The sequence below is a fragment of the Heliangelus exortis genome, chromosome 1 (assembly GCF_036169615.1).
Source record: "Heliangelus exortis chromosome 1, bHelExo1.hap1, whole genome shotgun sequence".
Taxonomy (NCBI): Eukaryota; Metazoa; Chordata; class Aves; order Apodiformes; family Trochilidae; genus Heliangelus; species Heliangelus exortis.
Genome location: NC_092422.1, coordinates 70027026 through 70052141, shown reverse-complemented (window position 1 = coordinate 70052141; position 25116 = coordinate 70027026).

Below are 25116 nucleotides of genomic sequence, written 5' to 3'. Positions count from 1 at the left end.
CTAAAAGTCTTGGAAAGGGTGAAAACACTGTAAGAATAGGCAAAGAAATAATAGAGCTTAATTTGTACTTGGTATTGAAACTCTCAAATTGCCCCACAAATATTGATTAATCACAACAAGATCATTTTTGAAGGAGAGATGAATGTTTCTACACTAATAAAATGGTTCAAAGATAGTCCCCAATATTAAATTTCTTGACTCAGTATAAAAAAAAATATACACTCAAAGATTTAGGAGATTAAAGATTCACAGTTCTCCATCTTCATGGTGTGCATAAGGTAAGTTCAGTATTTAAGGCACCTCTCGATTAATATAAAATGAGAAAAAGAATTATATCCTTGATAAATTGCATTGCTACAGAAACTTACAACTATACAGTTTGAAAACAGCAATACAATAAATTCAAATTATCAATTTTGTATTGGTTTTATTTATTTATTTTAATAGGTCACCATTAACACTGAGATAATCTGCTACCCATGTGTCATGGCTGCTTGTCAGAGAAATTAAAAACAAAGTATGCCTTGCATAGTAAAAAAGGACCTTCACCCAGACCTTTTAGGAAGCTCCATTGGTCCAGAGGAGATTCTGATGAGAAAATCTCCCACTTTTCCTTACAACAGAGACATGTCCTCCTACAGCTGTATGTAGATGTGCACTTTAAAGGCTATAAGAGAAAGAGGAGAAAAAAATATTTTAAAACATGAGGATGTGTCTAAATGGAAGGGAAATCTTACACTTTCTCTTTGTTTGTCAGCTCCGCAACTGAAGACTCACAGAGGTGACAACTGTGCATTTTATACCTACAGTGTATCTCATCTGTGAAGGGTGATTATTACTGCTTTTTTTCTGGTGCTTTTGAGTTACTGAAGTCTTTCTCTGAAGTGAAAAAGAAATAATCATCACTCTTCACTGAAGAGATTTTATTTGTTCTGCTAGAAGATATGTCTTCATAAAAGCCTATCTTTTAAGACTGAATTAGGAACCAAATCAACTTCAATCACTCAGGTTTTATTTCTACTTGCTAGTATTATGCAGGAATGTTAACCTTTACCTCCCCCACAGAAAGGGGCCAAGCTGTCTGGAAGAAGGGTATGTCTTCTGGAACATCAGGAATGTACATGTCATAAGGAAGTGCAATCCATGAGCAATTTTCCACAAGGTGAAAGTGTTTGAAAGTTTGAATTCTGCTTTAGATTAAAAATAGGAACCTGTTTTTGAGACTTTTTAAAATACATTGACCCTTCCTCCCTGTCTTGGAGACACAGGTTTCCACTAAAAATTTGTGTAATTTTTTATGTGGTTGCATATTTAATTTTCTGTGATTCCATGATTCTGCAGTGTTACAGTTATACTACTTCCATGACGCTTCAGGCATCTGTTTTGTGGTTTGGGGTTTTTGTTTGGTTGGTTGGTTTTTTGTTTGTTTGGTTTTGTTTGGGTTTTTTGTTTATTTTCTTTAAATAAAAAACATAATTTTCTATGTGTACTTTTAACAAATCACCTGTGAAGACATGGTGAGCAGCTACAATTTAACATCTTGACAAGTACTCAAGTGTACACTGATTTTCAAGACCAGATATCTAAAGAGTGTTACATGAATTGTTAAAGGTGCCTGGATTGCATAACCATACGAAGTTCTGCATGATATTATTTTATACTTCTGAAGTACTACTGCCACTGCAATTAATACACTAACACACTAACTGTCATATTGTTCCTGACTTTAAAGACATTACCCATAACAATTTCTGATTTGAAAATGGATGTGAGCTACAAAATTCAGAGTAGGCTTTCAAGATTCTAATGCCTCAAAGAGGGATGCTAACACTACATCTTACAGAGAGGAAGTAGTATTTACATTATGTATCTTACTCTTTGTACAAGAAATAGAATTGTGCTATCTTCACTGAATTTAGGGTCTATCTTCCTTATCTCTTAATGGTAGTGCCTTCACTCTGCAAGTCTTATCTGGATTATGACACTTTTCTATTCTTATTTTAGGTAGACATTCACTCCTTTAAACATTTAACAGCACTAAGAGTATGGAGTAATGTTTTCAGGCTCTTAAGATTTTGCCACACTTCCCACTGAAAATGTAGTCCCTGATTCATAAACTTTCTAATCTGGGCCTTCCTTTAGGTTAGACTGAGTGATCTATTTGTCCTGAAATTTGCATGCTGCAGAACAGTCATTAGAACCAATAGAAAGCCATAACCATCTACAGCATTAATGGTAAAGTTTCCTCCTCTTTACACTTGGAAAGCAGCAACTTCACTTCCAGGGACCCACTCCTGAAAGCTGCCCACTTGAAGTGTATCTTAAGGTAGATTGCCTTAACTACGTGTGTGCACTGAAGGCCCTAAAATAAGCTCCAGGAATGTCAGGGGACTTCCTTGATGAATGCAACCATGTGTCAGCTCCCACCAGCCACCCCAAGCTTCTGAAGTACCCAAGAAAATCTCTTCCAGTCATCATTCTCGCTTAGCTTATTTGACCATCTCTCAAAAACCCATCAGGTGATAAGGTCTTAAATCTGTGGTCCCCAAAATTACCCCACTGCAATGAGATCAAGTGAAACAATTTGTAGCTCATGAACTTGAGGGACAGTGAAAGCTGTCACCCTTTCCAAGTTAGCACTCAGTGAATTCACTCTTTGTAGAAAGACATGGAAAGATACTGATTTTCACCTACCAATGCAGATTGAAAATCTAATGAAAGCAGAGGGTAAGCCTTAATTCATCTATATAAAAAAAAAATAAAAAAAATAATAAAAAAAGAATCTTTGATTTATTTAGAACAGAGTCATAATAATAAACAGTCTACAGCTATCCACTCCACGACATATCTAACATGTCAGCATGTTCCTCATAATGCCATATCATATATATTATATATACAATGCTATGATGTGGTTGGCTGACCTTACCCAACAAACCACTCTCATTTCCTCACTCATCTCTCTCACAGGTTCTGTGCTGTTTCTTCTTGTTATCAAAGAGGCACCTCCATGATTGCTAATGGGCTCAGCTTTGCAGAGCAGCAGGTCTGTTTTGGAGCTCTCTGAAACTGACTGTCCAACACCAGGTAACACTCCGTCTTTTCTCACAGAAGCCGTATCTGCAGTCCCCTACTCCCCAAACCTTGTCAAGCAAACCTAATACACACCAATATAGGAAAAAAGTGTTCCATGGTGATGGGGAGGATTCCCAGATCTTCAGTGTGCTTGCCAGAAGCCTGTTTCCAAACAAACGCTTTGCAAATTTACTAGTCCTTAAAAATATCAGCTAAACATATTAAAGTTTGGATAAATTAGAAATCACAACTTGTAGCATACATGGGAAGAAACATTTTTCCTGAGAACAACAGCAAGAAAAGGAATAGCAATGTAAGTAGGAAATATTGCATAATATTAACTTGTTATAATCTGTTTTCAATAGAAGCAGATACTAAGTAGAGTTCAAGGGAAAAGTGATAAGCATACTTACAACAAGTCAAGCTACTTGGTCATAAGTCAATTTCAATTGTTTCTTAAAATGCTCAACAGTCTTCAGAACTGAAATTAGGTCTTCCTTTTTGTTAAATTGGGAAAAAAAAAGATATTTTTATTAAATAACCTATTGCATTATATGCAGATCAAAAAGCCTTCAAACGTCTCCCTTTCAGATAATCCCTAATAAGGAATGACACCTGATACATCCATGGTTCACTTTTTAACCTTTTGCAATCTCTGCTGGCTAGTAAAACATACCTTGTACAAGAGGACTACATTCTTTGGCCTGTAAAAGAAATTACTGCTTAATATATTTTCTAAATATTGAATATTAGTCAACAGGTGTACTGCACAGATGGCACACTGTGCAATTTTCATATCAAACAAATATGAAGGAAAATCAGTTATATTTAGAAATAAAAGACCTTTCTGTAAGCAGGAGAATACTCAATTCAAGTTTATGCAAATGAAATGCACTCAGGATTTGAAATATCTTAGCATATGCACTATAAAATTTACATACAGAGAGGAACTTTCTATGGCCAAAAGTCTGGCTTTGAAAAAATATGTCAGAACAATAATGAAAAAATTCAGAGCTCAATAGCTTTTGACAGCATTTCATTAAGGTGGTGTCACTCGAAAAGAATAAAAAGCCTTTCTCAAACACAGGATCTGTCTTGATTCAGTAATTTTTAGTAACTGCTGCATAACATTTGATTTTACTAGAAAACAAGTTAAAAAATCAAAAGGATTCACTAAAAAACCAACCCACTATAATTCCTTTTTACTTGCATGTTTTGGGACTCTAGAAAAATCTCAGAAGTTAAAATTATAACTAAACAATAGGAGCTATACACGCAGTTGGGCAAATCTGGTTTTGTAATTTTCTGTGCTTCGAAGTAAATTCTGATTAAGGAAAGCTTAAGTTAATAGCAAACTCCCTTGACTTATTTCTCTCAGTCCTGCACAGAGTCATGCACAAAGTCCTGCTCAGACAAAACCTGCAAAAAGATATTTTGCCCTCATGATCTGGAAATAAATTGAGCTTTAATGAAGACGAAAATTACAGATTAATAGAATCTTTTACAAGTTCAGTTTCATCCTTATTTCCCATTTTACTTACATGAGACAAAGTGACAAAAATAGCACAAAAGTGTAATTGGCTGCTACTAGTAGCTTAGCTTAACTGAGCAATAAAAGTTTAACTGCTATGAAGAAGGTGCAAATATTCTAGGTAAAAAGATTTTTTTTTTTTTTTTTTTTTTTTTCAACTGCATATGCCTTTACTGTCTGTGCAGGTAAAAAAATCTACTGACTTCAGCACAGCTATGGTAGTGCAACACGGTCCAAAAAATTGGTGCATGGCATGTCTGACTACATATGCAACTGAACTACTTAACAGCTTCCCAGTCACCTGTTACAAATATGTTTAAAACCTAAATCTGCAAATACAAATAGATTTATTAAGCTGAACTTCCATTTCTGACTAAAGTAGCTGCATAGAAAAATATGGTGTCAGGACCTTTGACTAATGTTTTCCAAACCTAATTTCTTTCTGCAAAATAGAAGCAGTGCTTCATTATGAGGAAAATCACTTTGATCAGTGGTGTGGATTGCAAAGTATGGGCCAGGAGGAGTTAGAAAACAAAAATAAAGAAATGTCAGAATAGACCCAGAAGATATCTGATTCATACTCACACTGATGAATCAAAGCAATACACTGGTTGTCAACTTTTGATTTCCATTTCATAGTCATTTCAATATTCAGGATGGGAGGACAAGGAGAGGCACAGCTTCTTCCTAGTTTGTGGTTCCACATCACGTTACAAGCCTATGACCTAAAGAAGGTGTGACTGACTGTCTAGTTGGATTTGGTCTGCCTTATTTCACCCCAATTTCAGTACTATTCAGTGAATTAGGATTAAAATTGGAGAGGCTTTTTAGTTTTTCTAGTGCGTATCTAAAGCCTGGTAGGGGCAAAGGAACCAGGTAATACAGGTATAAGGGTCCTGATGTATCAGTGAACAATATAGGAATGATATGACTAGATAACCCCCCAAAATGTGCTTAAATGACTTGCATATGAATCTGAGAGAACAGATCATTCTCTTTGATGTTGAGTACCATACAATAATCTCATTAGTTACCTCTTAGTCTATATTCATTCCGATACATATCCTGATGCTTGCCTTTTAATTTCTGATCTAGGAAACAGGTTATTGACCTCAGTTAAAATTGCATAAATAGAACACAAAGACGAAAACAATAGAAGCAAAAGTCACTAGTAAGAATGTACCACACTGCAACGCCCTTCTGCCAAAATGTGACATGTTCTTAAGGAACCTCCAGTCCACCCCATCCCAGCCTCTTTTCAAACTACAAAGCATATTACTGCAGATTGCACTGGCATCTTCACACTCTCCTCAGCAATTCTCCTTACCTGCTTCATGCACTACTGCCTTCACCTTGTTGCAGCTTAAAAATAACTCACAGCAGAGGCAATGCTTATTGCATTTTTATGCTATAATAGACTTAATTCTTGTAAGTGTGAATAAAGGATAAGTAAGGAGAACATACTGTTTAAAATAGAATTAAAACACTCCTGGAACAGCCATTCCTGTTTACTTGAAGCATCAAGGCTTATTCACCTAAGAAATAGTTTGACTACAAATTCCCACTTCTTCCCTCTCTACTTACTGTGACCATGCACACTTGTCACACATATACACTTGTGTATATCAGTGGGCAGAGAAGCAATGCAGTTCTGATACAAATATTAAGAAATGAATCTGCTTTTCTTATGAGATCTTAGTCCCCACATGTCAGAATGACAGTAACAAATTCCATGGTTTAGTGGAATAGATTAAGATAATACCTTGAATTTTCTGCACAGGGACGTTTCCCTATTGTGATATTTATGTCATTAAATAACTCTGAATCTTTGCATGGGTTAATCTTTTGCATTTAATAAACTGCATGAAGTATCAATGTTTCCTCATTATTTAGTGGTTTTATTTATAATGTATTTTGGTTATTTTGGAATTCTGAGACTGTTGCTTAGAATTGTTTCTCATTTGACTATATCTACTGTACTGAAAATATTGTGTAATCTCTCATACACAATTACATGTGTGTAGTTCCTCTTCAGTAAGTTTTTAAACTATTATGAATATATTGTTGAATATAATTGTAACTAACATCTGTAAGAGTACTTTGTTGTTCTTATATCTCTAATTTTAATATTTACATTGTCTATTGTATTTATTTAAGACATTCAATTCAGAGAATTGTTTTTGTGGATTTTTTTCATATTTTTCAGCTAAAGAATAAAAATATACTCTTGTGTTCCAAAGCAGGGCTAAGGCTACAAATCTTTTTCGTGGCTTTTCATTTTGACAACCTGGCCAAGGAACTTAAGCTTCTCAGATCTTTGGTTCTGAAGGTTCATATACCACAAATTATGTGCTCTGTTTTATAGTCTTGTTTCGAGTAACTTGTAACAGTAACTTGTTTTTCCAGAGAGGTTCATGGAAAAAAATATTTTTGTAAAAAAAAAGAAAAATAATAATATTGTCAATAAAATAATAATTAAAAAGTACTAAAAAATCAAAGATCGTAAAATCTGGAGGCTTTGTTAAAGATGAAAAAATATAGGAAAAAACCCACCTTTTCAAAACAGGACATATGTTTTCATCAAAATACTAATGAGAATGACCCTTGATCTCATATGCTTGTAGTACATATTTATAAAACAAATAAGAAGTTCAGATATCTAATTATGCCATTCTTTTCACATCTATAAATTCCCCTGTCTCCTACTTCATCTTTGCAGTGAATATTATAAATCAAGGTACTCTTATCTTTTGGATGCTAAGGGTCTCAAGCTGCTGCTCTGTTCATAATTTATGTTCCAACACCTCCTTACCTTTTGATTCTTGTTTCATTCCCAGAGGTGGCTCCACTTCTATGCTTTTGTAAATATTTGAGCTGAACATTTCTACATAAATTTGAGTAACTACAAAATGTGTTATTTGCCAAGTCAAAGTGACAGCATCGTATGTGTTGAATGAGGTACAAGATGTAAATATAGGGCAGGTGAGTACAACTGTAAATAGTTTATTCTAGCTTTCATCACAGAAATAACCATGCTTTCTCTGAATCAGACAGTAGTTTTATAGTGAAACCTATCTGAATATGTTTTGGAATCATGTATCTCAGAAATGAGTTTACTACTAAACACAAAAGGTGTTTTTATGCTTTGTAGCAAAGTACTTCATTATTATTCTTTATTATTACTGCTGATAGGATATGTGAAGACTTGCAATAGAACCATGTAGTGTTATTAACTTAAAAAAGAGATTATATTAGTATTGCTTAAACAAAGTTTGTACTAATATTTCCATGCTATTTGGATTATTAACTCCAGGTCGATAAAATGCTATTTGTTGGACAGAAAAGAGAACAATGGTGTTTGAAACAAATATTATGTCAAGAGCAAAAGAATAAAAAATCTCATTCAAGTGCTGGAAACATTGTTTCTCAGAAAAAGAAAAAGCTAGTCCTGCATTTAGATGAAGATAACACAAAATATATAATATTAGATCTATTTCTGTGGGACACTATTCCCTTGCACACCAAAACTATATTCATACTTATTTTTCATACTGACAAAAAATATAGCTTCATGTAATTAAAGCAAGAGTTACTATGGGTCTGTACACATGTTCAATCTCACTTGAGTTCAGAAGTTTATTAAGAAGGAAAGAGACATGGTGTGGTAGTTATGGTAGCATCATTTTTGTCACTCTACCTGGGCTCCAAACTATGCATCAAAAAGGTCCTGTAAATACTGCTTTACACCTGTCAGTCCCATCCTCAGATCTTTGATACAAATGTTAGATGCAGAGTCTTAGGTTACAAATCATTTTTTCAGATGTCTGCATCATAGAGAGAGGATCCAGCTTGAGAAGTGATTCCCTGGTTTAGTTGCATGCATGAAATTATCAACAGATGAGCCAAGTGTCTAGGGTCTGTATTGATGAAGATGTAGTTTAAATTGAAAATGTAATCAAAAGAGATATCAGATAACAACAAGAGAGTTACTTACAACTCAGTTTGACCTCCCAAATGTAGAATTTTAGTAATATCTGAAATGACCTACTGTATCCTATCTGTCTTTGTTTTTACTAGTCTCCTACAGATCCAATGTTACTTCTGCTGTACTGAGATCCTAAGTGCAATATGATATCTCAAATATCATCAGATCTGCTCAGAAAATTGAACCCAAATTTGTAAATTTGCTTAGTTAATCTATGTAGATTGATAGCATGAGCATCATGCCATTTAACCTGTGGATTCTTTACTGTTGTTCTTTTAGACAATGAGGTACTTAAGCAAAGAAGAGATGGGATTCATAAGAAGATAGTTGTTACTTCATGTGAGATACTTTGGAGTGCCTTCTTACTCTTGATATACAAATTTAACCTCTTACCTGCTTGGATATACTGAAAGACAGCTTACAGAAGCTTTGAGCTTGTATTTTATGCATACATTATAATTATTAATAAACTCCTCAAGACATTATTCACTCGTCAATGAAATAATAAATTCACTGCCTTAAATAAAATATTTCTAATCCATTAAATTCAAAATATTCTTCCTATTGATATAGACTATAGTTTCCATCTTGCAATGGCCCTATTTTGAGATTTTTACCAGTAGTCACATTGTCTAGATGTTGATTCCTTTCAGTCAACCACAATGAGATTTCTGTTAATTAGCTGGCTGGGATTTACTATGGCTCTCACTTTTATCTCTTAAAAAAATTAAGTTCACTCTCTTGCTTTCTCTAAAGACAAACATGGGAATGCCAGAATGCAATTTATTCTACCTTATCTTAAAAAAACAGAATAAGTTAAACTAAGAGTAATACTATTTCCTGTGTTTATCTTAAAACTGCAGAAATCAAGATCCCATTTATTTCTATATTACCTGCCACACATTCAAGTTCTACTTGGTGTTCAAGTTCCAAAAATTTGCATGTAAGCAGAATATAAATTAATTTTGCTTAAAAGGGAACAAAGGGAATGGTCTAAGTTGACAAGTACAGACAAACTTATTACAGAATTTAAGGATATAAGTTAGATGAATTTTATTTTTTTCTGGAGGTTCACACAAGCATTTATTTGCTTTGTCCCTGAAGAGAAATTAAATATTTCCTTTAAGAGGTTACTTATGTAGATATCCACAGTTTGGGTTCAGATATCTGCGTAAAAAATGCATACCATCAATAAAAAAACCCCAACTAAATTAGGCTGAGGGGAATCGCGTTTCAAAAATCTTGGAAGCTTTGGACCTAGTGCCTTTGTTTTATTAAATAATTAATTAAAATTAATATTCATTTAGTTTCACATTCATGTCCCAAAAATAGAATGTTATTTCTGGTATTTTATATGTGCACATGCCACAGGTAACCAACCATATAAACATAACCAGTGTGGTCTGTATCTTCACAAGGGTTATAGATGATCTACTCTTCAGAAGTCACCATACACACCTTCCATCCTGGGTACCTTTCAAGTTTCACTGCTAATAGAGCTGAAAACAAATGTTTCTTTTTTTCATGAAGACATAAGAAGCTTTACAATGATGTTCAGCAAAGTTTATAAAACCTTTCAAATGACTAACACAGACGCAAGCTCTTTAGAAGCCTCAACAGACACTGTGAAGCTGAAAATCTCCTACCTCTTAGCAGCTGCTCTGTAGGGAGTCTGAAATTTTCATTCCTGGAGACTACAGGGATCATAAGTTACAAAAACTGAAGCTATGGTTTAAGGAATTTAAATCTCCCTAGACAGTCTAGGCAGAGCATGTAAACTAGCTGTGATTTAAGGAACCTGAAAGTTTTAACCGTATTTCACTAAAAATCTCCATAAGATACACCATTTAAATAGCTTAAAGCCTTATAGCAAATCCCAGAGCCCAAACACATCTTTTTTTCAAGGATTTTCATTCTATAAACAGGAAGCATAGTCTCACCATTCAAAATATTCAGTGGCAATACTGTCACAGCGCCTGCAGCTTGGCTTGTCGCTCTCACTGCTGTGTGACACCTCCCAGTTGTGTCTAATGACCTGCTTCGGGGTTCAGCCTGGGAGACAGGCAGGATCTGATACATTTTGAAAAAGATCCTTCCATCATTCCATCATTCTTTTAAAATGGTTTTCTTTTTCCCCTTCCTTCCTTCCTTGCTTCCTTGCTTCCTTGCTTTTTGCTTTGGTTTGTTTTTTTTTTAACACAGATCAGTTACTTAATACCCCAAACACTTGTGTCAGAAAAACTGAGAAGTAGTGCTCCATGTCCTGCAGCAAGGAATCAAGAGCTAACAGGAAGGAATGAAGGTTTTATTTTTTATTTTTTTTTTTCTCTTCAGCAAGGCAAATACATTTATGTGTACTAGGTGAGAGTAATTTTTTTCAATTTGGGTCTTGGACATATCTCATTACTATATTTCACCATAGTAAGATTACTTTAAAGATATTACAATATTGGACACTTTTTAATATATATTTTAGGTAAATTATGCAAGGAAAGTATCTTGTATTATCTTTAGAATTAGGTTTCTGTATTCTGTACTAGTACTAATATTTAGTATTAGGTTTCTGTATTTCTGTAAAATTTCATACCTGTTATCCCAATCAATATCTATGTAGTTACAGTTAAAAGTTCTGATCTTCTAGAATGATTGTCCTATCTCTAATAAAATTTTTATGCACTTCTGTTAGCTGAAAGCTCATAGGAATAGTATCACTTGAATTAATTTTTTTCCCTTTAATAGACAGTAAATAAATTCTTGGTGTCATCATAGCAAGTAGCTTCCTTCTGTGACAAACTCTGTTACTATAAACACAGTTATTAGAAAGAGAAATGTTACCACTTAGTATATAGGTAAATTAAAACTGCTTTTCAGAGCAGTTAAAATATAGAGAGAACAACAAAAAAGCCCCCAGAAATTCTAAAAGCTACCAAACAACAACAAAAACAACAACAACAACAAACTTGGTTCTGATATTGGCCATGCAAAATAACAGTATTGTTTAACATATTTCCTGTAATACTAGGCATTATTTTTTGTCACAGTGCACTAATTATGTAATTACTGCACACGGTATTGTAGATTTGAGTATTGTCCAATACTTTGTTGAGAACCTTGAAGACTGGGGAGGTACCATAATATGATGAATAGTATAAAAGTTCTGACTTCTGAAAGTGTTGAAATTTATGTGTTTTCTGAAACTACCTTCAACTGTTCTTTTTGTTGATTAGATGTTTGATTTAATTCCTTTCCATCTGGAACTATTCTATCCTATCCTATCCTATGCTATCCTATCCCAAATTCATCTGAAATTAGTACATGTCAGAAAAGTGAATTAGACTTTGTGATCAGGACATGACCTTTAAGATAACATGAAAATACTGTTCATTGTCTCCATCTCTCCCTCACTCCTCACAGTATATACGTGTCCTTTAAATGTCTTTGTGTAAATATGCTAGACAGTAGCTACTAATCTATGTAACAGAGTATGAGAAAAGATAATTCTCTAAACACTGAAGAGCAGGCACAGTGAGTTAGGTCTGCCACAGGGGGTACTGCTTCTAGCTGGGCAGGAAAAAAGCAGCAGAGCAGAGGAACAACTTTACAAGTCTGACTGTAGTAGAGATAAGATCAAATCCAAGCTAGGATTAAAACTTTCTGCTTGCAGAACCAAGTAAGAAAATCATAGCAAGGTATAAAGGAAAATAATAAAAAAAAATATGACTGATCAGTTTTGGTCAGTGAAGAGTAGTACCCTAACCCTACTTATTTCAGACTCTGAAGACAAATATAACTCAGTAAAGTTGTAAATCATAAAAGGAACCAATAGCCAACCACTATAGATTTGCTTTCTGATGAGGACATCAAAAGCAATTTGTTGGATGAAATTTGGAAATATCTTGGTAGAAATAATTTGGCTAGAAACAGTCAATAAGAATTTAGGAAAAAATAGAGAGATTGAGTTTCCTTTTCTTATCATGTAGGATTTCTGGAAAAAAATACTGTTTAGTCAACATAAAAGATAAAATGTATGGGAATATTTATTTTAACAACATTTGAACTTTCATTGTGAAAAGGTGAGCTGGGTCTGTCTTCTGTGAAGTTAATTTTCTTCACAGCAGCTCAAAGAGACTGATGTTTTAGATTGGTGACTAAAATAATAACACTCAGACGTGTAGCTGTTGCTGAGCAGTGCTTCTCACTCTGCTCCCATCCCCACTATGAATACGCTGAGTGTGGGCTATTGTGCACAAGAGGTTGGGAGGTTTTCTATGCCCAAGAGGTATTCTATGCCCTATAACGTCATGCTCTAGGAAAGTTAGCAACCTTTCATTAGGGAACTGGCCAGGCATCGGTCTACCTTTGGGAGGTGGTGAGTGATCATTTGTCTTGTCTTGTCTTGTCTTGTCTTGTCTTGTCTTCTCTTCTCTTCTCTTCTCTTCTCTTCTCTTCTCTTCTCTTCTGCTTCTGCTTTACTTTTTAAACAATTTTTATCCCAACCCATAAGCTTTCTTGCTTTTACTCTTCCTTTGCTGTTCCCTCATCCCACTGGGGTTGAAGGGATATGCTAAAGTGACTGTGGGGTGCTTAGCTGCCCACTGGGTCTAACCCAGAGCAAGAGTTTGCTCTGGGTTAGAGGAAAGATTACTTTTTGCATAGATAAATGACTAGGGAATAAAATTGTTGCGATATTCAAGGAATCATAGGAATCAATACTTCTTAGGCAGGAAAAGAGGTATACCTGAGTCCCAAGGTAGGATTTATAGCTGTTGCATTCATTAATTTATCTTTGGACCTATTTAATTTTCTATATGGATTAAGAAAAAAAAAAAAAAAAAAAAAAAAAAAAAAAAAAGTAATTATGCCTTCGAAAAATATATTCATCCACAAGTTATAAGTTTGTATACAAATAGTGACAACAATTTTTTTTCTTCTGTGCTGTAGTGGCAGAATATGTTAGGTATTTGAAAAAAACTACATATGAACAATGCATACATCACCAGTGTAATACATTTAGGTCTAGACTGTGCTAATTGCAAAGTATTATTGCACATTCTGCCTGCTTAACATATCTTCATTTTCAATCTAACCCACTTCAGGAAATAGAATAATTCAACATCTCTGATTAAACATTAAAGAGAAGAACCAGTGTTTTCAGAACTTAGAGGGTTCTTTTTTTTAAAGATGAATATATTTAGTAGAACAGTAGATAACAATGCCCTAGCTACTAAAAAAGGTTAAGTACTTGCATAATGTTTCCATCCCTGCATTTTCTGAAAGAAGCCTAATAATAATAATTACACTTTATAATAGAATTTAGTAGTTGCCTAACTGTGTTTTGATGTCTTAGGATTAGGAGTTGGTTCTGTAATTGTTATCCTTTCTGATTATAAGAGGCACAGCACTTTGCCAGTTGGCTCTTATTTAGCATTTCACATGCTGCATCTTTTTAAAGACTGATTTACAGGTAATGAAGTAAGCTATATTTAGATATTTTTCAGGGGATGATTCTTCTGATATTTTTAGTTGGAAGTTAAATATGCACTTTCCAAGTGCTTAATGAATTATTCTGCTAATATGCATAAAGTTATGGGATTTTTTTTTAAGCTGGGATTTAAGGTATTAGTTATTTTTAATTGTCTAAGAACAAAGAACAGAAAATAGACTTACTTGTCTTTGCTTTATTTAGCTGGAAAATTCAGTCTTCTGACACACAGTATGCAAGAGCAGATTAACTATCAACTAGAATATAAATCATGAAATGGAATATCTGAATAGTGACTAGATGTTGAATTGATTCTTTCTCCTGCCAAACAAATCTACTAACTTCTTTTATTTCTTAGATAGTATAGCCCTTCTCTCTCACATTTATCAAGGTATGACTGAGAAAGGAAAGATATCCATTATTAAAGTTTCCACTTTTTCTTTTCCATAGTATAATTTGCAACATGATTCTGCTCTCCCTCAGTAAGAGACAGTATTTCTTCTGAGCACCACAGCAGTGAAGGAGAAATTCCTACTGATCTCCTGTGATGCCAGAATTTCACCAATAATTTCACCAATTTCAATATTAATTGAACAGAAAATATAACACATCAAATCTTATTTACACTTACCAATAATCAATATGTACTGTTTTAAACATCACAAAATTGTGGAAGTGTTGGCTGGAGGGAATTTCTGGACATCAGCGTCCCAGTTCTCTGCTTGAAGGACTATAGCCAAGATTGGTTATTTCAACATCTTTTTCTAATCCAATCTTGAAGCCCACTTGAGCAAACTGTTCCAGTGTTTCACAGTGCTTAGAAAATTTTCTTTCCTAATATTTACCTGACCTAGCCGAGATGCAATCTGCAGCCCTAGATCCTTTTACTAGTGCCCCTTGCACTAACCAGAAAAGTTTACTTCCATAACTTTACAAGTACCTTTCAGGTAACTGCAGGCCTGTGCTAGACCACAATTTAGCCTCTTCTTTGCCAGACTTTTTGTCCTCCCCTCCTGTGTGATGCCAGCTAGGCTGAGAACACCTTAGTAATGTCCTCTAAGCAATCAAAAATTTATCTTCATCTTTCTTGAATAGGAGAGATCACAACCGATCTGTCAACCCACGGTGCCTCACCAGTGTTCAGTAGAGGGAGAAAACTTCTCTTGTTCTAGTGCCCCTAAACTTGTTCTAGCAAAATATGTGTTTTGTAATTTTATCAGCCAAACTCGAATATCAATAATGGAAGCTTCCACATCTGAGTCCATGGTACAATCTTTTCTGTGATTATTGGTAAAATGAGTTGCTTAAGATTCCACCCACCATCCCTGCTATAGTGTTATCCCTTACTATGAGGAATGTGTATTTCTATCTTTTTTATAACAAAGCATCACCCTGGGGTGATATCTAGTCCCTTTCTAGATATCCTGAGGTTTCTAAATCATCTTCATAGGCTGACACAAGACAGTTCAGAGGTCTCTATATCTTAGAATCAATACTGAAATAGTGATCCTTGAAGAAAAACTATGAAAGAAGTGATGGATCTACTGGAGATGCACATCCTATACACAAGATGCATGTGGTCAGTATCAGGTGATGTTTTCTCATTGATAGGTGTGCTAAAGTTCTAGCTGTATTTAGTTTGGGATAAAGACATTCTATATATATACACTCCCTGGATTATTCTTAACCTTTGTTTTCTGTTCAACCAGACTGCAGTGAAATAAATTCAATATACAACACTCTACCTTTCAGTGCTGGGCTAGTTGCATTAGATTTCCCTAATGCCACTTCAAATAGTATTAGAAATAGGGCACAACAAAGGGAAAGCTTTTTCTTCTCTGGAACAAAAACCAAAGAACTCCAATATTAATAATAATAAATATGAATGGGATCAGATGGAGCCTTCATACTCTCTGCTTTCTAATATGTCTCCAAGAATGAACTCTTAAGGCTTTTAAGTACTTAATTTTTTTAATAATTATATCTACCAGTCTTTTGATTCATTACTACTTGCAGAGTACCACTAATATCTGTGGAAATCAGTCCAGTTACAAAGATCCATCTAAACAGAATAAAATGTAGAACTGAAGATTTTTTTTGCAAATAACCCTGTTTATTTTAGGACATGACAGTATCTAAGGCTATGGGAGCACCTAAAGCTATATGCACTGACATAAACAGTTTCACCCCAACCTACAATGGACCAGTGCTAGGAAAACCTTTCTAGTTCCTCTACACAAACAGCTCACCCCTGAGGAATGTTTGCAGGAAGAATACTAATTCCAATACTAGAGATTTGTCTAATGGGCATCTTTATTCTTCATTGGCAGTGAATTAATCCTTTTCAAAGGGCAAGTGCAAGGTCTATGGACATTCAAGTCCCATTTGAGTGCTCAGAGTAGAACCAAATGGAAAGTAAATGGTCTTGTTATGGACTCAAGGTAAATTCTACACTGATTAAATAGACCATAGTGTCTCAGTGAGAGACAATGGTTAACAGCAGTAAGGGTGGGAAAAAAGCTGTTCAAGTGAAAATGTCTTCTTAAAAGTGCCCACTTTGCCACTTCAGAAATGTAAAATTAAGCCTGATTAATTTAGGACTTTGATTATAGCTTCCACCATGAAGAGCTTGCAGAAATGCAAACTGCTATCAGGTAAATTGGTGTTTAAGTGCTACCACATAATTTCATAGAGTACACATATTTACCCTAAGTCTTTCTAAACCTCTCTGCTGGTCTGTGTTTGTATATGCTGTTGCTTTCACTGTCATCTATTGATCCACTTGAGATACTACTTCCCACAGAGCCTGAGTATCACAACCTTGAGAATTAGCACTAACAGCTCTAATTCTTAGTGTTCTGATTGAAATTTTGAAATAAAAGGAAAAAAACTCATTTTAATAAAATACGAAATAAAATAAACTGCTAGACAAACAAAACCTTCATCATCTGTTGACTCTTTTATTAGCAAAATAATTTCCTATTTAGACCACTTTCTTTCTAAAAAACCTGAAATATCTATGTCAACTATATATAATATAAGGTCAGAGCACATTCATAATTTAATACAAATTTTCTGGACATTTGAACAAGAAGCGAGAGGACTGTGGAAGAGAACTGTTTGTGGATAATCTTAATTTGTCCTCTAAAAACATTTTTAGTAATTTTTTTTTCTTTAATTGTATTTTTATTATCCATACCACCTATCTGAATAAGATGATCTTTATATGAAGTCGTTTTTATATTTATATCATGAGATTGTTATCAAAAGAAAGTGCAAAAAGAAATTATAAGGTTTCATCTCTATATTACCAGCAAATCAAAAGACATGTGCTCAGCTTTCTCATTTCTTTCTGGGGCCCTTTGTTTAAGCCATTGTGTAACAATTTTATGTATTTATTTATTTATTTTGCATAGTAAAATGTAACAGTTCTTTGTTCAGGAGTTGCTGCTCAGGAGTTGCTATTATTATGAAATTTTAATTAGTTTACCCACTGGGAGAATGAAATTTTTCTACACAAAGAAGTGTGAAGAATGAAAATGGATTCCTATGGAGTTTTCCTACCAAAAAGTTTACATTTCTTTTATGTAGACTTGGTCATTTTTTAATTCTTACAGTATTTAGTTCATCGTCACATTTTTTTAAATGTATATTTTCTTGAAACTGATACCTGTGATAACTTAATGTTCAGAAATTTTTTTGTGGACATCACTGGTAGCTGTAGTTAGTCTATCCTTCCCTCAATCTGTACACAGTGTCAGCTAATCTTGGCATACTTGTTATGAAATGTGAACAGACTTTGATAAAGCCATCAGACTAAATGTGAATAGCTTATCTAGCTTCAACATTGCATTTTGGCAAGTAAATTTATATCCTAGAAAATAATATTATGTCTGTGTTTACCAACATTTTAGAATAAACTATTATTCATTGACTGTTGATATTACTGACCAAAAGCCCCTATTGATGATCACTGACATCCTGCATTATTTTCTTCTTTCCTAGGCAGTAGCAGATTTCCACCTTCAAACTTGCATTTTGCCACCTTCTTATCCTCTTTGCTGGCCAACAGTAGGAAGCTCTTGTGGTAAGCTCAGTTGTCACACTCCCAGTAACTAATTTCATAAACATCTCCAAGCGTGGTAACCCTTCCTCATCTCTTTTCCCTTCCTTTCATTTCACACCATCTGTCCCTCTGACATATTTTATATCCTCAAAATAATCATGTCTAAGACAAATTTCTACCATCTACTTCTCACTTTTGCGATTTAAATTTTTTTTGTTGCTCGCTCTGAACCTTTACTGACCATGTCTCTTTCGTAGTCGATGTTCTTCAGATTGTTCTGGGAAAAATGCACACACAGAACCCACAGAGCTCTGCAGGTATCTACCATTCTCAGATATTTGTGTGCCTTAGACACCCTGGCTCCATTTTTTAATATGAATTTTTATGACATAGCTGAATGATCTGAAAGTGGAGAAGGTGTCCTCCATTCCTGGCTATGGAGGCAAATTTCTTTCTGGTAGGTAGGCATGTCTGACCCCACAGTAAGCTAGGTCAGACTGGAAGAATCAGGATGGCTGAGGCTGGAGGGTCCTTACAGAGCTCTGAGCCTTCTCTAGGTTGAACACCTTCACCTCCCAGCCCATTCTTCTGTGCCAAATGCTCCAGACCTTTAAAGATCTTTGTGGTCCTTTGCTGGACTTGCTACAGTGTGTCCATGTCTCTCTTATACCAAGGAGCCCAGAACTGGGCGCATCACTCCAGATGTAGTCTCATTAAGGCCCAGAAAACTCCTGAGTTTTCTGTATCCTTCTGCAGTGTAGGAGTACTTCAAGCCCTTATGAGAACTGGAGCTTGTGAACTTGAGGCTTCTTCCAGTTGTATGACAAAGGCCTCACATACTTCTTCCTGACCAACAGGTCTTGTAGCAGACGTGCAATGAAGATAACCTATGTTGATCTGCCCACTAAAATTCCTCCACAAACACTCAACATACTTATTATCCTTCCCTCAGCAAAGCTCCATGAATCTTTGCTGTTTTCTCACAGGCAAGAAGGAAGAGGCTGCATGCTTCCACTCAGCCTAGGAAAGGATGGATGCTCTCACTTCTTAAACTGTGCCAAAGAAGAAAGCATTACTGTTTCCTCCAGGGGTACTCAAAGATGTACTCTTCTACTGGTGCAAAGGTTTTCCTTCACTCTCAAGTTTCCAACAGAAGTGATGCATAAACATAACTTCATAGAACTTTTTAGGAACACAAACTTCAAGTGCACGTAACTATGCCACTGAAACACTTGACAAGATGCTGAAACCTGAGAGCTAACCATTGACTTTTTCAGTTCCAGTCTACAGGTGGCAGTTTTACCAAAATATCCTGCTGGGTCTTCCAGAAGTGGAAGAAGTGCTCTCTCCAGAGCAATACATCTAATCCCACTGACAATATTAAAAGTTGTTTTACTAGACTGGAGAGTGACAACCTTCACAGTAAGTTTTTGTCTAGTAAAAATAAGACAAATTAGATAACTTCAGCTGGCCTATCACTTTTGAATTTTTTTTTCTCATAGCTAAATGAATAAGTGTTTTTATTTCACTTATAATTAATTTAATATTATTATTAAGGGTAGTAAGGTTATGTGTGAAAAATCAATATTACCGATAGAGTATCAAACATTCACTTTATAGGCTGTGGATGGTAAATGAGAAGGGCGAAATAAAATATAATACAGTAAAAAAAAATCATAAAGTTTTAAAATAATTCTGCTTTTAATTTTAAACTATTTGTCTTTGCTTTGGTCAGCTCAGCATAAGGGCCTCTGAGTTTTGCATGTTAATGGCTTACTCTGAGAACTAGCCACATGGATGAGCTATTAACTTAAAAATATGACTTTCATGTATTTGAAATAGTATAAAAATAGAAGATACAAGACTATAGTAAGGCTGCATGTTGTTCAAAGTTATAAAGCACCATCAAAATATTTGGTTATAGCAAATATTTTCTAAGTCTACTTGTGCTAGATGTCACAGTTCTATGGTGGGGGAGTTGAGTCTGACTTGTACATTTTCTATTAATGACAAAACATTAAAATTATATCTATATTAATAAAATATGCATTACATATTTGATGTGAAAGACTTCAATGTATTGTATTCAATATATTGTACCTTACAAGTTCATATGCTAGTGCTAAATTCATTTTTAATCTCTATGAATTTAAAAAAAAATCAATACACTGAAATGAATTAGTGTATTCATAGGAATACAATGTTGATTAAATGTGGTAAGGGTTTCTGCTTTCAAGTGTAATGCCAGCACAATTATCTTGTAAATAAATTCAAGCTGTTTCTCTTCGTCACTGTGGGATTTCATCTATCTGACGATTCAAATGTGTGTAATCTCTGGTCAAAGGGCTAGTACAGGAGGTAACTCTCCATTTCAGTCACCATCTGGAAGGTTTCAGTTGTCAAAGTAAACTAATAAAACACATACCTACCTCAGTTCAGGTGGCCAGCTCTTCCTAGACTTAAAAGATGCAGAAACCTGAGTAGGCTTTAGGTGATAAAAAAAGTAACAACACTATTAAAATGATAAATTTATGTTGCATAGAAATATTTTTTGCATGAGGAAAAATATTCTATATAAAAAGCCTTGCTCATTTGCAGGTTCAAGAATTGATTGGATTTGTGCTTTACTATGTAAATATCTTATTTAACAGTAAAACAAATTGGAACTGAGGCTTGTAATCATGTAAAGCTAGACAAAAAATCATGGTTCACAGAGCAAGTCCAATACCACTACATTGAGTTTACATAATACTTTGTCTCTCAGATTTTATAACAAAGCATTTTCCTTCTAGGTAATCCACTAAAATTATTCAGGAATTATTACAATGATACTCTATTACACAACTGGGAAAGATGGAGATACTATATGCTTTTGCTAAAGCTAGCAATATCTGTGTTTGAAATTAGTATGGCCATGATGAGAACTCATTTATTATTTAATATTTGGTGGAGATAATATGCTCATTTATGACTGATTTATTGGTTATTTATTGGTTATTTATCACTTATTGGTTAGCAGAAAGCTGTCAGGATATTTTTAAAAGAACATTTTGTTTTTCATTTTTACATTATAAAATGTAGGTACCAACATATATGAACAGCTGCAGAATAACATTGGTTTGATAACATCTTAATTAAGAAGATTTCTCAGATCCAAGACACACAAGAGAGGCAAAATTACACTTCGGAAATTGCCTGGTACTTAAAACCTTCACCTGAGAAAGTAGACACACAGGCTTGGAGTCTAGGTTTGCTTAGCAAATACAGACTGTGGTTATAAGAAGAGATACAATCTCTTTTCTACTAGCCTTCTCCCTCAAGAAATAGTTTAGAAATAGACTAATTCCCAACCAGAGACGAGAGCCTGCATATTTCATGCCAATTCTTTCCAGCCACAGGATTATAGCTATTTCGGGTGAGATCCATTTTTTTTTGATTTTCTTGTCTATTTTTTCTAAATGAAAGAACAAAAGAGATTGCAGCCTCTGCTCAGTAAATTATTTAACCTAGGTCAGTAGAGAATATATCATAACTGTTCTTGTGTCTGTGTAAGGCAATTAAATCAACCTAACTGTGGAAAGTCTGAGTCTAATGTAAGGCAGAACTGGCACAGCAGCATTGAGTTTCCTGACTTTTGTGGTCTTAGTTCATACAATTAATTATTTAATTTTTCCTTGATTAGGATTCACTACTAGTAGGTGACATGGGTTTGTTCACAGTGGAGGTAGCTTTATAGAAGGGTATGGCTACAGGGGGTCCAGTAGCACTGTCTGGAGAGGATCCTGCAGTGCTGCTTGCTGCTGGGCAGAAATGCTCTCTGGATGAGAGCACTGGAGGGCATAGCCTGAAATGGATGAAGAGAATAAATAGTAATTTTCTCCAGAGTCATGTAGAAATTCACAAAATAATGAGTCTGTTGGATACATCACCAAGAAAGAGAGGAGAAGGATTCAGGGTTGAAGTGATCTGAGACTGGCTGGGACTGAAAAATCTGGGACAGAGATCACAAAACTGTAATATATTTTGATTATACAGATGAGTTGGTTCTAGAAGAAAGAAACTAAAAGAAAGATCTGGTGAGCACTGTGAGAGATAAAGCTAATAAAATGTCCTGAAGGTGAATATAAGATTTTAATTTTTATGTCCATGAACTTTTACGGTATGTAAAATTCCTCAGAGTATGCTTGAAGCACCTTTTCTCGGAGTTTCTATCATGGGATTTAAATGGTTTTGCTTCCCTTTCCTAACTTCTTAGTGTCTTTCTTGTGACTTTCAGACTTCACAGGAATTAAGCATTCGCTATTTCTTCATGGTCTATGGTGCTATTGTTTACTTAAGAGACAGCACTGTTATTACTAGAGTTTTGTTTTTAAATTTACATTGCTGTTCTGTTCCTGACTCAGCCAGTTTCAGATGTAAGACGGGTACTCTTTTCAAAGTTTCTTTCACCAGCCTTCAGAAAACCCACACAGATAAAAGAGGTGGATACAATATCCTGGTAGGTATGCTATACTATTTTCATTTGTAAAAAGTAATAAGGTTTTTTTGCCTGTTTTACGTAGTAAAAAGTACATACTAAAAGGAAGGCACTTATGAACTAAAAAGTTTGAGAGCTGTTGAGCTAGACAAAAAATGCTGCAGCAGGTGGGAAAGGTGGCTGGTTGCTTCAAGGAGGCTGGAATAAGTTCCAGGACTTTCCTGTGAAAAACACATGTTCTTGTCATTAGGGACAATATTCCTTCCTTTCCTTCCTTCCTTCCTTCCTTCCTTCCTTCCTTCCTTCCTTCCTTCCTTCCTTCCTTCCTTCCTGCCTGCCTGCCTGCCTTCCTGCCTTCCTGCCTTCCTGCCTTCCTTCCAATTCCTTCAAATAATTTCTTTATTTGCCTATCTATGGAAGGATGCAAATGGTCCAAGGCTCTTGTCTACACCATATTTTTTGCTAATATATTTTATAGCATCTATACATTTACTTTTGCATTTCTTTTCTGCACCCTGTCATTCATTTCTTCCAGGCAGGAACTCTTATCATTATAGCCTTTTCACACAAGTCTTCTACAACTTGAAACTAGCAAAGTTTCCTAGGATATACTTCATTTATAACCAATTTCCTTTGAAAAACCTTCCTTTTTACTGTTCTACTGAGGCAGAAGAAAGCCTTGTATCGTTCTAAAATTGTGCCTTTTCCCACGAATAAACTATAAGCATTTGAATGGTGTTATATAAGGGGTATATGTGTACATATATATATATACAGGGTATTCAATAAATGTTATAAAACAGTGCTCTAATAATCAGAAAATTCTTATCTGCCTACCTTTAAAAATGCATGATATTCTTGTTATTCTTTTTCTATGTGGTGATAATCAGTTCCTTAGTACCTAAAAATTTAAGATGGTGAAGATTCATTTACCTTACCTTCAGGTTTATTTGTTCATTAGCATGTGAACATCTGCTGCTGTGTAATTACTGAATGTAAAGAAGGTGGAATTTATGTATAATTCCATCTTACCTTGATGAGGCTATTTTTTATAACCATGTGGGTTTTAGAGTCAGGAATTTACTCTTAAAAATTAGCATTAATTGTTTTTTGAGACTGCAGTTTGCAGGCACCCAGGTTTGTTATTTCAACTGAATTTTGTAGCCATTTTTATTAGATTATTTAGGAAGAAAAGTACAGCTCAATGACCCTTCAGCTTCATGATAGGGACAAACTAAACTGTACTCAGAGAGAAACTCAAATAATTTCTGAAATATTGATACAGACTTTTGGGGAAGAATCAAAATCTAGCATCTCAGGTTAGTAATATGGTGTAGAGACCATGTTTTCCATGATATTTAAGCACATTACAACATTAAATAATTCTTCACTTATTCTCTGAAATGAAATTTTGTACAGTATTATGCTATCTGTACTAGTTGGAAAAGTTGAATGCATACAGCACAATACAGATCTAGCAGCTCTTTTAACTTGATATTGACTTAATACTTTGACATTGACTTTTTTGTGAGAATACACATTGTATTTTTTTATTAAAAATAAAAGGATGTTGTATCAGCTTTAGTATTACTCAAGATAGATAATTTCTTTTATTCTGGTTGGAACTGAAGAGAGAAGGTGTGCCTTGAAGGGATCTGCTCTTAAAAAGTGACTGAGAGTTCAAGAAAACTACTCTGGCTCTTTGGTGCTGGGATTTCAATTTAGATCTCCACAGCAGTGCTAAAAAGATAACAGGAACCCAAGAGAGTTGCTGACTCTGGAAGACTCCTTTTACAGTCTTGATATGCTGTTTTCAAATCATTTCAGAGAAACCAAAATAAGAACTAATGAAGTTGTATAATTATTAATTACTTATATTTGTGTCAGTATCAGTGTTAAAAAGTTAGTAAGTTGAAACCCTCCTGAAGATTAAGTTATTTTGTTGTTTATCTGCTGCCAATGAGCCTTTCCTTTTCGAAAGCCCAAGAAAAACACATGCCTTGGTCTTTAAACCTTATATGCTTATTCAGTTTTGCAAAGGCTAAAACTACCTGTCTTGGATCAGAGAACTCTAAAAAAAAACTTAGAAAAATTTGGAAAAATTTGCCCCCAAAATTTACCACCTCTTTAGCTTATCAGGCCACCAATATCAGAATGTGCCAAGAATGAGGAACTAATTCTGTTTATATGAAGAAATTAATTCTGGGACAAGAAAAGCAGATGAAAGACTGTTTTAATGAATTCCTAGAACTGTATGACTTTGCCTGTTTTACAGGGCACTGTATAGCTTCCTGAAGTTTGTATTTTAAGTAATCAGTGAGGAACAGGACTAGTTCACAAAACTGTTCTCATTATGCAGAAAGGAATGGGTAAAGAAGTAGAACATTTGAAAAAGTCTTTTATAAAGTCAGAAAAGAAAATTAAGCTAAAAAATGAAACTCACGCTTAAAGTATCTTAAAGAACTACCAACAAGAGATTAATTTCTTTTTGCCATCATGC